Raw genomic sequence first — 17958 nt, forward strand, 5'->3', positions numbered from 1 at the left:
TTTTTCTTAAAATGTGTTTTACATTTCTAAGCACAAACAATGATAATATTTCTTTATACTGCACATGAGGTTTTACATCAATTTAACGATATATGACCAAATGGTGTTAAGAGCAGAATCTTGCTCTAAACAACGTATAATGCAGAAAATCAATCTATTTTATGACAGAATCAAACTAGAGATGCTGCAGTAGAGAGAGGTGATCTGACTAAGGCAAAGGCCAGGATGGTAACACATAACCTCTAGAATCTTGAAAGAACCTCAAAGATACTTTCCTTGGGAAATCCTTAGGCTTTTGTTCACAGTAATTTTTAGACTACTGCATGTGAATTTAACAAGCTATCCACAAAGCGTCTATTATCTCAGAGAAAGTTGAGCGTGAGTAACACATGAAGGGTTGCATGAGTTCTGACAGAAACACTGAGTTTCTAAATCCATAGTGTGTACCTATTTTATGACACATATTTGGTCCACAAGAGAAAACAGTAACTCATGACAATCAAATAGGGATCACCAACACAAACGAGATTAGAATAGACAATTGTTGAATATATAAATCATTAATTTGACATAATGACTTCCAAAACACCTGTGAGTGCTTTTGGATGTGTGAAATATAAACAATATACTACACACAAACCTGTAAGATAACACCCATCTCTAGATTGTTTAAATGAGGGGAAGGTGATTTTTTTCCCTAGTTGAATAATGTCAAAGTTAAATAAATATATAAATTTTCTAACAAGAGTCTGACTCCCAGTGCATGTTGTGATCAATTTCATCAGTTTTATGTTCAATGTGGACTTTTCTGCTTGTTTCTGGCAAATCTACCCTTTATTGACCAACCATGCACGTATATAACGTCCAGTTAATGAGTATTTTAAGACCATCACTTTGTGGGAAGAAAGAAATCAGTATCTTTAATCATTCACACTTATATGGGAAATTCAATATAAATGGGAGTATTTTAAAACTTTACTCCCACCTTTCTTTTTTAAACCAATTTAGTATTTTAGTTTAAAAAGGTAAAGAAAAAAAAATCAATGTTCTTGAGAGACAGATAACCTAAAAACTTCATCATATGCATGACTTACGAACCCTGGCATCTGTGTTCAGGGAAAGAGAAACAAAGTAAATCTAGAACATATCATTTTTGTCTGGCACCTGCCTTATAATAACCGGCATCTATGATGTGATGGGTGAGATTAGCTAGTATGATTAAGGTTAGTTCAACTTTTTCATTGTAAAATATCTGTTAAGAACCAAATAATTACATTTAGGCTTCTTCTTTTACCAAACAAGGTCAGTAAAATTCAGTGGGTTACATAATATTAACTTATGCCACACATATTTATTTAAAAAAAAAAAAAAAAAACTCTTGTTCACCAGGCACTGTCAGCAGCATGACAGTGGAACAAGGAAGAAGAAAAACTTGCTACTTCAAGATCCACAGTCTAGTGCACAGGGCAAGATATCCCCAACATTAAACACTAAACATTACTAAACAATGTTTTCTAGGAAGTAATTGTCTCTCTTTCTCTGTGGTTTTAGTGATATCTTATCTCAAGCATATTGTCAAGCAGAAGTCACAAGTGATTACTAAAGCTTTGGAAGGGAAACAAAATCCCATGCTAATAGTCACACTTCCAGGAAAAAAATCCCACATGATAACAGGACCTGAAAGGAGAATGACTCTGACATGAGTAGGGAGGTGAGACAGTGATTTCCCCAAATTTCTCCATGCCCTTAGTATGTAACAGAAGATATACTAGGAAAAAGAAAAATTAGGAAAAGAAATGGTACATGAAGTGAAGAGTCCTCCCTATAATTTGTAGTTAATGAGTAAGCCCCTAGTATTTTGTACCATTGCATTACCCCTGGAACTCTCCAGAGTTCTTGGGGCAGAAAAGCTGAAGTATTGATAGGGTTAAATTTCTCTCCATCTAAGCTGTGTAAATGTTTAAGGTCAGAATTAAATTGATACAAAGGGAAATAAAAGTGGTTATCTTTTTCACCTCAAACTGAAATGCATATCTATAAAATAGAAAGCCTTTTATTGTAAGTTGTATGAAAAAAATGCAAATGGGCTGTTCAAGGAAGTATGTGTAGTAGTGATTAACAGGAGGGCTAGGTGCCTGAAGACTTACACAAAGAACTCTGCTCAGACAAATATTGTATTTTTAGGCAAAAGTCACCATGTGTACAACCAAATGGTCCCTTATCGTCCTACAAGAGGGGTGTGATTTGCATTACTTGGCAGTGTGTTGCCATTTCTGTAAGATAAAACCCACACTTCTGCTCCAGACATGGAAGACCCTTGAGGACTTGGCCCTAAGGGAAAGTTGATTTTATCTGCCAACTTAGCAGGTTGAAGGTATATTCAGATAACCGCTCATACATTTCTGGGTATGTCTGAGAGTCTGAGAGGGTGTTTTGGAATAAATTGGCATGAGAATCAGTAGACTAAATAAAGAAGATCTGCCCTCAGTAATGGGGGTGGGGGGGGGGCGGTGGGATTCATCATTCTATCCATTGGTGGCCCTATGGGACAAAAGGCAAAGAAAGGGTGAATTGACTCTCTCTTCTGTTACTGGGATATTCATCTCTTTCTATTCTTGAATATCAGAGCTCCACGTTCTCAGGCCTCCATTTTTCAGCACTTACATCAATGACCCCAATACTTCACAAGACTTTGGCCTTGAGTTTAGAGTTATACCATTCACTCCTCTGTTATTAGGACTTCAAACTCATCCTGAATAAAAGAAGTGGTGTTCTGGTTTTCCAGCCTGCAGATAAAAGATGACATGACTTCTCAGTCTCCATAATTGGGTGAGCCTTTCCATAATAAACCCCCTCTTATAGATCTGTAGATATCCTGTTGGTTCTGTTCCTCTGGAGAACCTTGACCATTACACCCCCAGTCACATCCACATGTGCATGCATGGCCAGTTCTCACACTGTACTTCCCACTTTCACTGAGATGTTAGCAGATCCCCAAACACAACACACTTTCTTGTTTCTAAGCCTTTGCATGACAAGATTATTTCTTCCTCACATAGTTTATTAAATTCTTACACATTCTTCAAAATTAGACAATGTCACCTCTCCTGCATGGACTTCATCACTCCATCTTGTTACCCATCGAAAGCATCAGCATGACTTACTAAGAAACATGAGTTCACCATTAGCTCATAAATAATGTGAGAGAAGGGACAACTTTGTATTAGAATCTAACCCAGACCCTGTCACTATGGATCTCTCATTATGTGCTGGGCATTGTGTGGTGTGATGTATGCCCAGCCTGTGCCTGTCCGAACAGCTCTCCTTAGCCTGTTGTTCACAGTCATCCCAACTTCAGACACCGACTCCATTAGTAGGTCAGAGTTTGCTGTTAGTAGGTTTATTGCACCATGGACATCATCAAGTGCTACAAATCACAGATATAGACATACACAAATATAGCTAGATAGAGCTAGGGAAACAGAAGGATAATTGAGAAAGGGCATTTTAACTTAAAGCTCAAAGAGGTTATAAGGTCATGTAAATGCCAGAGCCAGAGTTTAACCACAGGTGAGTCCTGTAGCTTTATAGTGTGCAATCCTCCTCTCATTTCTCGGTTAAGCTCTTTTAATTTTCTCTTTCCCAGACCCCTCCACTCTGCATCCACAAGCTGCCCCAAACTTGCATGATGTCATTTTGCCAAAGGTCAGACCAGAACAAGGGCTGAAGCCTACTTAGTTTATTAATCAGATCAGAAGGAGACAAGAAAATCTTCCTAGAAGAACTCCTTTGATTATCCTTGACCATAGCCACTGAACACGTAGTATCACTTAGGAAGAATCTTTTATGCTACACTGATTAATACTGCAGAATGTGTCTTGACTTGAATGTCTTGTCCCCCTTGCACTATGAAGTGGAATGGGGTCCAATGGCTGGGAGGTGCATTTAAAAAAACAAGTGCATGCAACCAGAATTTTCATGATAGGAACTATTCATCATACTTGTGTCATATGAAAACACAAAGTGTGACCAAGACAACCCTAGTCTCATTTTTATCTACCTTTCAACAAAATAGAGTACACTTATCTGGTGGACTGTGTGGTACATTTATTTATCTGGAAGATAGACCATAAATACTCTCCTTGGACATTCCCCGAAGGCCTGGTGGCATTGCCTAAAGCAGAGTGCAGAGCAACCTGAGTGCAGGAACCTTAAGGCTTGTAGCAGCTTCCCTTTTAAGGTCTGGTAAAGCCTCTGTGTGTTTCTAAATCAAGTTTAAAACAATGACTTAAGGAAAGTGTCAGGGAAATGCCTTGCACTTTTAGAGGTAAGAAGGTCCGAGACTCTGAGGTAAGTTGACTCTTGACACCCTGGTGACTCGGTAGAATTAGCCAAGGAAACAAATGGATTTGCCCTGTAACCCTAGTAGGAAGCTTTTTCCATCATAGGGAATGAGGATTTTAATATAGCTGTTAGGAGGGAAAAACTTGCCAAAGCAAGAAACAGGTGCCAGCGTCTAAGTTCCCAGAACTTTCCTCAAACTTCAAATTTGAAAATTTCTGGCAGGCACTAAGAGGAAAAATAAAAAGACCTTTTCTTTCATGTACCTAAATGGGAATCAAAATGCAAAAACATTAGCCTAACAATCTTCCTCTGGGGTGAACATAGCTAGGTGAGGTCCTTCCTTAGCTGAGGGACAGTGAATTCACCTGACCAGCCCCTCAGGATTTCAAAGCTTCACATTCTGCTTCTGCACAGGGCTATGAAGTGTTTCCCTTGTATTATAAATTAGAAAAAAATATACAAATAGTTCGTTGGCAAATTCTTGCTCATTTCTTGTCAATATCTACCCCTCCCTCCCATCATCCTGTGTTGACAGGACCGATTTGCAGAAGGAGAGTTTAACATTACAAACATCCTTTCATCAGCTTAAAAATTGAGGTGAGTCAATATTTACATCATGTTGCTGATCTTTAAAGTACAGACCCTGTTTTCTGTCCTAATAAATAGCTGTCACTCTCTCCTCCATCAGAGATTAGCTGTGAGTGGGTTGGCATGCTCAGTGGTCCCCGCATTCCGGGAACAATCTAATATTTCAGGTCTCTCATGTGACAGCAGGTCGATTTCTTTCTCTTGCTTCTTGGTATTGGTTTCCAATGACAGACCTTATAAAACCATTTAGGTCTGCTTAAATAAAAAAAATCTATAAGCATGCTGGGTTTATCTGTTTGCAGAAATACATGAAACCTAATACTTAATGAAAGAAGGTAGGCAGTGTGTTTGTTATCAACTTTGCTATGCAATTTTCAGAGCATAAAACACTCTCTGAAATTCCTATGTCCTGATACTTTATCAATAAAAGGGAATAAATGATATAAATGAGAGAAATAGAAAAGCCTTCCATCCTTTAGTCAGAGAGCTCATAACCATGGTTCACAGTCCTCCATACTGAGTGCCCCCACAGGTACCTGGATAAATTTAATTGGGAATTACTAAGGCACAGTTCTTCCAAAGGACCCACACTGAACGCAGAGGAATTGTAAAATTTTCTTATTTTTATTTTTCTTAGATTTTTTTTCTTCTGTGATTACTGCCTTTTCAAAGCACTAGTATGGTTCAGGAGCACAGAAGTATCTAGAACAGAATTAAACACTCTATCTTTGGGACTAACTCATACTGCAAAAGCCAACCTTAAAGAACCTGGTAAGTACACTTTTAAAAAACAAAGCAAAAGGGACATAAGGAGAGATGATTTGAGAAAAATACAGGTGTCTATAATACTTGAAAGAATGCTGTCGTTTACATGGGTAGATAGATTAAGGACTCTAAGATCAGGAACAAATGAGAATAAGAACTGTGTTCCCAAATCCACACAGAATTTCTGGACAGAAAGAAAGGAAGTGTTTTGATTTGTTATGATTGCTTTGTTGTTATTGTTGTTGTTGTCTGATTTTCTGTGGTACTGGGGATTGAATCCACGGGTTCATTTTTGTTATATCCCCAGTCCCCTGAGTTGCTGGGAGTGTATAGTTGTGTACCAAAATACCAGGGTTGTGTTTTCCTGTCTATGTGTCTGTGTATGTGGTCTTGAGGACAGAACTCCGGGGTTCTGCATGCTGGGCAAGTGCCCTACCACTGACCTATGTCCCCAACCCAAACTTTTAAAGATACTTTGTCATTCTAAAGAAGCACCTTAATTCAGTAACAAAACAGCATGATATATTTGCCTAGGTTATTTTGCTAAAATATGCTTAAATCTTAATGTTTGATTTTTTTTAAGACTAGAAAAGTACAAGCATTCCCGAATCATCAGGTTCAAATAAGGCAAAGCTCAACCCCTGTTGTCCTCTGAAAACTATCTCTGAGCTTAGTACCTGCTGGATGATTGTGTGCCCTTCAAACTTCAGGTTGAAACTTACTTCCTATTATGGTTGCATTTAGATGTGTGGACTTTCAGAAGACATTAAGTCTCCCAATGGGATTGGCATGCTTATTAAATCACTGAGGTTAAAGGGAGTGCCCTCTTGCCCTTCTACCACATGAGAACAGAGCAACAAGCTACCATCTTGAAATCAGAAAGCAGCCCCCACCAGACGTACATCCTTGATCTTAAACTTCCCAACCTTCAGAACCACAAAAAATAAATTTCTATTGTTTATCAGTTGACCAGACTCTGGTACTTTGTTATAGACCATGATAAAGGCAATACCTCAAGGTGAAGTGCACTGAAGGAGCATTTCCATGTGGCTGATGACTCAGCTCTTGCCATGGATTAAATGTCAGCAGGTATTTTTGAGCCTACCTGGTTACAAATGACATCTAAAGTCATTTCTGATCCCTTGTCAATATCAGTGCTCAGACAACCAAGCTGAAAAGAAAAATCCCGCAAATAGGTGTGCAGAAGTTAAAAATCTTCAAACGGCAATAAGAGTATGTCTAAACCATCAACTGTAAATTAGGTTGATACATATTCAATAATTAATTAGGCTATTGATTTATCAGCAACTAGGTCAATTTCAGTTCTTGACCCTTTATTTTCTTGGGTAATTTCTTTTTTAAAATAGAACAATACTTCTCTTCCTTTAATCCTTCCATTAAACCAGAGAGCTAATGAATATATATATATATTTTTTTTTTTTCATTCACTAGCTATATATTGTTGAGAGCCACAGCCAAAGGGGCCCCAGCAAACTTCCAGCTGCCAGCTGATGATTGGCTCACAGCGGCCCCAGCAACATCTAGCTGATTGGCTCCTCTGTGGTGATGCTCATTGGGCTGTTTCCCTGCCTTTTCAGACCACGGAGCTGCTCATTGGGGGACTTTTTTGGCTCTGCCCACATGACCCAGCCAATCGGCCTCAAGAGCAGGAGGATTGTGGGAGGTGGTGAGGTTTGTGTGTGGGTGAGAGGCTTGGGGAAGCCAGTGGTGGCAGTTGGGCTCTGAGGGTTTTTCCTGAGGAGCTGTTTTGTTTGGCCTGTGTGGTTCTAAAAATAAAGTTAGTTTCTTTTGACAAGTGGCTCCTGAATTGTGCCCAGCCAGACACAATATATATTATATATATTATAATATATAATATATATTATATCCTTAATAAAAGAAAGAAAGAACAAAACTACTATATATATATATATATATATATATATATATATATATATAGAGAGAGAGAGAGAGAGAGAGAGAGAGAGAGAGAAAGAGAGAGAGAGAGAGAGAGAGAGAGAGAGAGAGAGAGATCTTAACCCTTAGTAGCTACTTTGTTGCTTTTGTTTTTGTTTTAGCTTGGCAGAATGGATCAGCCATTATATGATAGGCTTTTTCTTATTATATTTCTAAAGTATGAGAGGAAATGAGGTAAATGATTAATGGCAGAGTAACTCAATGCAAGATGGAATTATATGAAGCTATTGAAAAATAGATGGGAAAGGCTGCCTCCCAAAGAGAATTTGGTCCAGCTCCAAGGGTAACAGGCTCGCCCAAGGTGCCACAGGATTTTATTCATGATCCCCAGTAGAGGGGCTCTCAGTATTCAATCTTGGCAACCGCATGATACCTTGAAACAACAGGCAGCTTCTTGGCCCTGGCATGTGATCCATCCTGTCTCACAGGGAGGCCCTCCTTGCTCCAGGGCTAGCATCATTTTATACATCAAATCCTCTTTATTTTGACTTTCTACAGCTGGAGTTCAGTTCAGTTGGACATCTTTGTAGAGACCTCCAGTATATACTCCAAACGAGGGTAGTTTTGTTCTTTCTTTCTTTTATTAAGGATATAATATAAAGAGTTTGGTGGATTGAGGTTGATCACGGGACCTGGAAGTCTAAATTCTCATTCTATTTTGGGTGAGATTTACAGCATAAACAGAGGTGACTTCATTTGAAATGCAGCCCACTGGGACTTCAGGAGATTGTCTTGTAAAGATCAGTTGTGTGAGTAGTTCCACATGAAAGAGAGGTGATCCTATCAACTCAATAGAGAGTGCTAATTTTTTAAAGTTCCACATTTTCTCACATATATGAAAATTAGAAATGATAAATAAATCTGAATTGTTTTCCTTTTAAGGGGACAAGTGAATATTCTTATACAAGACATTGCAGATAACCCATAGCAGCTTAGAACAGAAAGTCCACTTATAAAAATCTTTGTCCTTCACTAGTTCTCACTGGTCCTGTCCCCATGATGATGCCAATAGCTTCTGTCATTTTTAACTAATATTGCTAACTAAAAATAACTAGGGGGAAATTTTTCAGTGATCTCTGTACATGCATTTCCTTGTATCCTCACAAGAACCATGCGAGAGACATCTTGTTATTTCTATCATGTTTTACAATTGCTAAAGCTGAAATCTCAGGTTAAATTCTTTGTCCAAGAGTCTCAACTGGGTCTTGAATTCATGCTATGTTTAATGCTCTATTGCTTTTATGATAGATGTTGGGGTCCTCGCTAGAAACATACTTTTGAAAACCTAAATTTTCTTAAGCTAAGGTTTTCCAAAGCAGCTCAGAGAAAATTTTCAGAATTGAGCTGCCAATTCCCTTACCTCACCTTACCACCAAGATGATTCCTTTCAGAGGTAAAACTGAAGATTAAAATGTATTTTTCCTCCCTGCCCTTCCTACCTGCTTTCCCCTCACCCCACTTCATTCATGCTGTTTCCTTAGGTGGCAAAACAAATGGGATCAAGCAGTAAATCCTTTCCTAGGCAAAATTCATCAGGCCAGAGAGAAAGATAATTGAGATTAACCAAGTGCTATGAAAGCAAGTTCAATGGCAAAAAAAGATTAAGTAAAAACCTCACAACGACTTAAATACCATGTCCACCAAGCAGCACACACAGATAAATAAGGCCTCATAAAAAGAACCACGCAACGGCCTCGCATTTCCCAGAGTAAAATCAGAAAGTTCTAATCATAACTGTGATATGGGATTCCATTTGCTTTTAGCTTTTCTTCGACATATATATTTTTGAAGAAATAACTTTGCACTGCTCAGTCTTATTCCACAAAACTTTGATATAGATTCTTTTCAACATCTCACCGTTAGTCAGTTCATGGGCAGTTTACCCAATTTCACCTTTTAGTCTCACTTCATGGTATGCTGCCTGAACTTCTCATAAGGGAAAATTTCAGCTCAGAGTCAGGTGTCCTTGAGAGAGAGGCCGGCTAGACGTGGCTTCATGTATTACCAAGCGATTTTACTGTTTTATACTTTCAGTTTTGGGTAGCTCTATGTTGCCATTTCATTAAAGAATTCAAGGGGCCACAAAGATCATTTTCAAAATGAACCATTGAGCTTTTCAGAGTTGTGTATCAGGGAAGCAAGACTTTGATGGTATAGAAAGAGGGCTTACAAGAGACTAGGGAGAGAGAGGAACAGCTCTCAGTGAATGTCCAGTAAAGACACATTGCCTGGCCATGAATATGAATGTCTAACAAAGTGGAGATTCACTACTGGAAGAGAGACCTGTCACTGCTATAACTTACTGCTTCCTATGAATTTATAGAACTTTGCTGTTGTACAGGTGGTTGAATTTATACTTTAATTACATGCATTGTGTCCAACTAATGGCTGTCATGTAAAAAATAAATCTGATCTTTCTGACATGCTCTCAACAGAGCTTGTTGTTCAGATAAATTTAGATACAATTTTAATGCTAAATGATGTGCGATACAGAGAAATACTTCATTAGGAAACAACTACAACTCTACCCTGTTGCTGATGCATGTGTTTTATAGAAAAAGTAAAGTATGATCTGATGTCTGATTCTTTTTTTAAAAAAATATATTTATTTTCTAGTTTTAGGTGGACACAATATCTTTATTTTAATTTATGCGGTGTTGAGGATTGAACCCAGTGCCTCGTGCATGCTAGGCAAGCACTGTACCACTGAGCCACGATCCCAGCCCTGATGTCTGATTCTGAAGGAAATATATATATGGAAAATTTTTAAATGAAATTCTTCCTCTCTACCGTGGTTAATTGAATAGCTAGTTTCAATTTATAGTCATGATTTCAAAGGTTAATTCAATTAGGGCTTCAGAAAATTCATTGAAATATAAGCTCTGAGGATTTCAGAAATTGTATTGTTATTAAATCTAGCAAATAAGGGAGGTGCTAGTATTTCAGGAAAATTGTTAGTGTTTTTTCTACAAAATACTTCCAATGGGGCTTGGGTTGTAAATTAGTGATAGAGTGCTTGCCTCCCAAATGTGAGGCATTGAGTTCAATCCTTAGCACCACATAAAAATAAATGAATAAATAAATAAATATAAAAATATATTGTGTCCATCTACAACTAAAAAAAAAATACTTCCAATATCTCATTTCCTTTGTGTTCAACCACAACTGATTTGTCCTATAATTTTAATCTTAGCACCTACCATTATTCTTACTCATCATCAGTCTTTTCTGTATGTATTGCAATTTTCAAGCCAATATTCTTAAATAAGCATCTATATAAGACTAGATGCAACCATTATACAATATAGATGAAACACATTCATTTTGCTGCTAAATTATTTTCAATGGTTAAAAATAACTATAAACTCTTACATTATTTAATATTATTATTTGCTGTACAAATTCATCCTGTAATCTTGGAGCCATTATTATATGGAAGCATGAGATTAAACTTAGAAACTCAGCATGAAATAGTTGCCAAAGTTCTTTAAAGAAATATTTAGGACAGTCTCATTAAGGCCAAATCGGGAATGTCCTAAATATTTCTTTATAAAAAATCACTATCTATAGCCACTAGCTACATGTATTTGTTGAGCACTTGAAATATGAGTAGCTTGAATTGAGATATGCTAAAGTATAAAATAAACAGTGGATTTCAAATATTGTACAAAAGGAAGAATGTAAAATATCGCATTAATAATTTACATATTGATAACATTTTGAAATGATAACACGTATAGGATTAAGTAAAATATATTACTAAAATAAGTTTCATATGCTTCCTTTTACTATTTAACAATTTTTAAATTAGATGTGCAGTTTTCCATTTGTGTCTCATTTTATGTTTCAGAATGTTTCCCAGACAGAAATGATGACCAGTGAACCAAATTCAACCCAAGTCTCTGCGAATAAAATTCACTTGGAATACAGCCATATCCATTTACTTACATGTTTTATATATGGCTGTGTTTCCATACTGTGTATGACAGAGCTGAGTAATTGAGATATATGGCCTACCAAGCCCAAAATATTTACTGTCAATTTTTTGTAGACAACAATTATGTACAGTTGCTCTAACCTCAGGTTCTATAGAAATTTATTTGCTAATAGTCTGGTGTTAATTTTTATTTTTAAAACTGGCTTAAAAATGTATAACATATAGGAAAGATACATTTTGCAGAAGACTGTGTTTCAAAGTGTAATTCTTTTTGTAAAAATCATTTTCAGTTCCTAATATTGAAATAGGAAACTGATATCAGTAGACATGAGACACCGAGGTCAGAGACAAAAGTATTTATGGCTTAAATAAGTAGCAGTGTTTATTTAGTTAGATATTTATTTCTTAAATCACAGCAGTAGCCATGTTTTCTGTCACCCTAACTCTGAGCCTCAGTTACCACAGAGTGACAAGCAGAGGGACAGATGACGTTTGCAGTGGTTGTACTGTTATGGTGTGAACTGATCAGTATAATCAATAAGTCATAGATATAGGTTAAAAGTATAAGGCACGATAGAATAGATAATTAATAAGTGGTAGACATAGATTAAAGGCTATAGGAATAAGGTAAGATAACATAGATAAGAGATAGTAAGACATAAATTCATCAGGAATAAGCATAAGTAATAGAAGAAAAATCATGTAACTGTAAAACATAGGATTTAAGCCATAATATATATAAGTCAGTGTGTCTGTATAGTTATAAATAAATATTAGCAAGTAGGTTAATATAGATAAGGTTAGATTAACATTACAACTTGATCTCTTAGCCTTGCATAGGATAAAGGACATAGGGTTTATAGATATTAGCAAAATGACAGATGAAACTGTGTGTGTAGGCCATAAAATAACTGTGGTTTTAAGTAGGCATCAAATAAGTTACTAGAACTGAGTGTGTAAAGCAATTGCTCTCGTGGAGACTCATTAATCACTAGCAACAATTCTCGCCTTGCTGGGATTATGGGAATAGGGTCACTGTAGTCATTTGAGTAAAAGGATGTGACTATAGAAACTCCATCTTAGTTTCTTTGTTACTGTCCCCATAAAGAGAGAACTTCATGACCCATTTCTAGGAAATAGAAACTATAGCTGTTTTCTTTCTTTTTAAAAAAAAAATATTACTTTTTAGCTTTAGGTGGACACAATATCTTTATTTTATTTTTGTGTGGTGCTGAGGATGGAACCCAGTGCCTCACGCATGCCAGGCGAGTGCCATACTACTTAATCCATATCCCCAGCCCCTATAGCTGTTTTCTTATATATATATATATATATATATATATATATAAATTGCCTCTCTGTACTTTGTACCCCACAAATTGTACCCTACTCAGGATGCTGCGGTGGTCGTGGTGAGCTACATCCTGGGTGTGAATGCCCTTATGGGACTAAATGACTTTGAAGTAGCTTCTCACCCCATGGACCCCTGCCCAAATTAGGATAAGACTGTCTAGCACCTGCTTGAACCTGGGACTGTGGTCAACTGAACTGCAAAGCTAATGCTTTTTTAGCTTCTCTTTATGGCTTGCTTGCTGACTGGAAAATTCTGGTCCTGCCTAGAGCCCACAGGTCCCACTTATTAATGTTTTAATTTCTATGATTGGCTAGCTTACATGACGATAAGCAAGTCAATGAGTTGTGGTTTTTGTGTTTATATTCTCCTTGGATGGACCAGGAAGCTGCTTTCCTCCCACAGAGTTTGAGTCTCTATGGTGGGTGACAGTCACTGGCTTGATAGATAAAAGTCTCTTTTGATTTGAAAGTTGGACTTAAACTGCTTTTTGGAAAGGTTCCCCATAACAGTATTAAAAGGAGAGGTGCCTAGAGCTTAGGAAATAAACTTGTATAGTGGCGTAAGCATGCCCTCCTTGTCTCCCAAAGGCAGACACTGCCTTTATCTGTCCGTTATCTTTGCTGTGTTTACTTCCTTGAATAAAGTGCTTATACTCAGTATTCCTGCTAACAAGATAAGCTGAAATATTAACTGTCCAGGATATGCAAGGCTCAAAAATAACTAAGTAAATAAATAAATATCACATACTTACAACACACAATGTATATTTAATTTTACCCTTTTGTCAAATTAAAGTAGCAGAAAAATACAAAGCCAGCCCATCTCAACAAATTGCTCACTAACCTGACTTATGTTTATTAATTTATATTTTAATAACACAGATTTACTGTGTTCATCCAAGGACCAAAGTTCACTTCTGCTTGCTCCACAAAGCTACATTGAAGATAATATTAGTTCTCGACCAGAATGATTATGTAACAACCCACATGTCAACTTCTTTTTCTTCAAATATGGCATCAAGGAAAAGGTGCCCTTTTGGGAAGACTTTTGCTTTCTTTAAACACAAGGATTGTTAACCTACTGTGTTTCTCTTGTTTTTAAATTCATTTTGGCTAAAAGCTGAATTTTAAATTAAGGCCTAATAATCATATCATAATGTTCATTAATTGTTCCTTCTGCCAGAATGAACAAACAGGAAACAAAGTTTGTGCATCTCCCCTGTATATGTAAGCAAAGAGTACTGCCACCCAACAAAGTCCTGGTTGGCTTTGGTCAGTGCATATCAATAAAGGAAAATAATGGCAGATAAATAAGGTAAAAGACTGAAATATATCAGAAAATATGAAACCTTCAGTATCCGAGGGGTTGCAGTTTTTGATGATAGGTTTCCCTTTTCCTAATGCTCTAACTGAAATACCCCCTCATTCAGGTATTATATATTTGGGTTTTATTTATTTCTTTGAATTTAAACAATCACTCTGCCTTTTTTCTTTTGTTTTACTTATTTAATTTCGGATCTGCTGTGATGACCAGGCACTTATACTATCCTCAAGAAATTATTTCTCCTGACAAGTTCAATTTAAACCAGTTTCACGTCTTTTATCTGAATACAATAATCTAAACATCATGTACAAACTCCCTAGAGGATTCCCAATCATTTTTGACCCATCCTCCCTACCTACCATAATATGAATCCAAACTTTCCTTATGACCAAGATAGTGCTGGTAAAGCACATGTGTTCATTTTTTCAGTCATTAAAGATATACTAAGATCCAGGTCCTGCCCATTGAGTATGAATGAATAAATCACAGTCACTATTTTCAAGATACTTTAAATCTAAAATAGTTTTATTCCACATTTATTTTAACTACAATGAAAATAAATTATGGATGGAGTCAAGATTTAAACATAAAATATGTAAGTTTGAAAACACTAGAAGAATATATGATAAAAACTAGAACTGGGAGTCAAGGAGAGACTTTCTGTACATCCAAGTCATAGCATAAAAGACCATGTAAAGAGCAATAATTGAATACATACTAATTTTTAATTCCTGGACTAATTCATGTACCTTCATGAACACTCACATAACTTTACAGAAATCCTCAATCCTATGATGTGTCTGCACAACTGTTACCCATTGGTTTCTTCACCAGCAGTTGTTTGTATGAACTTTTTGGGTGAAAGATGTTTATTAACAGATGGAAGGGGAAGAAACAGGATTGGAGAAAGGATGAGAAACTGCACAGTCCTACCTAAGCCTCAACCAGTGGGAATTGCAAAGAATGTATTTTCCATCAGAGTACCCTCCCCTGGCTGCAAACCTCTGGGTTTCCATACGACTGCCTTGCTCAGTCACTACATGGAGGCTGCTCTAGATAGGGTGTGGCCTCCTTTAGGGTATCTTTGTGCAATTGAGGGGCTGATAGCTGCTAGATGGCCACTCCCCCTGCATCTGCACCAAATGTCCTTCTTGGTAGAGAGGTCTTTGTGACCAGCAAGCCTACCCCTTGAGCCCTATAATCCACTTCTCTATATACATTCATAGGCAGCTTTTCAGGAAACCCACTCTGCCTCTCTCCTCAGAGGAGCATTGAAAGAAGGAATGTCTCAGAGAAATTGCTACCCACATTACTTCAGAGGGTCTCAAGGCTACAGTTACACTCTGTTCTCCTTCCTTCACTATCAATTCTGGATTCTTTAATGCAGCCTCCATCTCTTTTGACCTTAGTGACTGACTTGGCACCATGAGCATCATAGCCTGAACCCCTTACCCTCACAGACTTCTAAGGCTGAAGTTTCTATCTTGCTCAGTTACAGTCAAAATTGTGCATGAAACACATACATGAATTCCTTGGGTCTTATATACGTTTTACTCTGCTCCTTCCACGTGTCAACAGCCCTAAACATTCTTTATATCCAGGGTCAGTAACACCAAATGAGTCAGAGTCATCCTCTTCTGTTCTCTTTCTGTCTGGAAATTCAAAGTTTTCCAAAGTGCCAAGAGGCAACCATAGCTTATACTTCAATAGAACTCTTTTAGTGTCATTTGGTGAAAGAGTTCACAGTCCAACATGCATGGTGTGTGATAGAAAAGAAAAATGAAGAAGAAAAACGATAGTTAATGCTGCAGTAATGGGCCATCCTTATACCTCATCTATAGTAAAGTACATTCCTTTTTCAGATATGACCTTGTGGAATCCCATGTTAATGGATTCAGGTTCTTCAATAAGGGATGATGCTGACTGAGGCTTTGAAGCCAGGAAAGGCAAACCCTAACTTCAATGTTTACGTATATTTAGGCAAAAGCACAGGATATATATTGTTAGGTATTAGCTGCAGTTTCAGGCATCCATTCGGTGCTTTGGAATTTTTCCTCCAAGAATAAAGGTGGTACTGCGTAATGCAATGATTCGCACACTTTGGTTGCCATAATCAACTCAGACTGCCATAATGAAATATCTTATACTGGGTAGCTTGCAAAGAGTGGAAGTTTATTTCTCACAGTTCTAGAAGCCGTGTTTTATTAACTTTTTGTCACTCTGAACAAAAAACCTGACGAGAATAATTTTAGAGGAGAAGTTTATTTGGGTTCACAGTTCCAGAGGTTTCAGTCCATCGATGGCTGATTCCATTGCTCTAGGCTCCAGGTAAGGAAGCCGAAAGCAGCTCAGAACATGGCAATGAGGAAGCAGAAAGAGAGTTCCTCACCAAGGACAAAATATGAACCCCAAACTCAGACCTCCAGTGGCCCATGTCCTCCAGCCATACCCCCACCTGTCCAGTTACCATCCACCTAATCCACATTGGTGAACTGATGCACTTAATAGTTTACAACTCACGATTCAACCCTTTGACTCCTGAATATCCCTGCATTGTCACACATGAGCTTTTGGAGGACATCTCGTATACACACCATAATGGGGTTGAAGGTTGAGATCAGGAGTGTGGTTAGGTTCTGATGAGGATCCTTTTCCAGGCTGCAGACCACTGACTTTGTTGTATTTTTTTCATAGAAGGAAGAGAGAAAAACTAGCTCTCTGGTCTCTTTTTATAGGGACACTAAAACCACTGGTGAAGGCTCTATCAAATTACTTCCCAGAGACCACACCTCAAAATATTATCACATTGAGAATTAAATTTCAACACATGAACTCGAGGTGGGGGGACACAAACATTCAGGCTATAACATTGTTCCATTCACAGGCCTGAACCACAGACCTCCTTGTCCCCAGTCTTTAATCTTTGTCTATGCATAGAAGATTTTCCTACCAAAGCACCCTCCAAAACCAGGTCTGTTAGATCACACAGTCCAAGGTGCAGGGCTGCTCTGCACCTTGCTCTCTCCTGTCCTGGGCCCATGCACAGAGTCACATTGTGTGTAAGCTGAACCATTGTCCTTAGGTGTGCAGGACACTGTCTCTAGAACCTAAAAAAGACCCTCAGTTATTTTGCTTATTTATTCATGGTAGAATGTACAAAATGCGAAGGTAAGTGCTTTATTTTAGAGAGGCTGATCTAGACTATCTTTAGCTACAAAATATCTGAAAGATTTTCTAATTTGGTAGTCCCCTTGGTCTTCTCCCCAAGGAATACTGAATATAAAATCTTTGGTTACATTTATGAAGTTGTCCTCAAGGGTCACAGTAATCATATTTTTGTTGTTATTGTTTTCCAGATAGGGCCCTAATCTTGAAATGATTGGATTATCAACACTTTGACCTAATCATTGAGTTAATGCCCTCATAGGGTTAACTGGGAAGTAAATGTAGGAGATATGGTGTGGCTGGAGAGTCACTGAGGGTGTGCCTTTGGGATTTATATGTTGTCTGAAGCAAGAAGAGCTCTACCTCTTTTTCCTGGTGCCATGTTCCCAGATGCTTTCCTCCACCATGATGTTCTAAATCACCCTACCCCCAAAGGAATGAAGTCTGCCATCTATGAACTGAGACCGCTGAAACCAGGAACCCTCAAAATAAACTTTTCCTCTTC

Source organism: Spermophilus citellus, assembly GCF_964194105.1.
Source record: "Spermophilus citellus genome assembly, chromosome: 4".
Classification (NCBI taxonomy): Eukaryota; Metazoa; Chordata; class Mammalia; order Rodentia; family Sciuridae; genus Spermophilus; species Spermophilus citellus.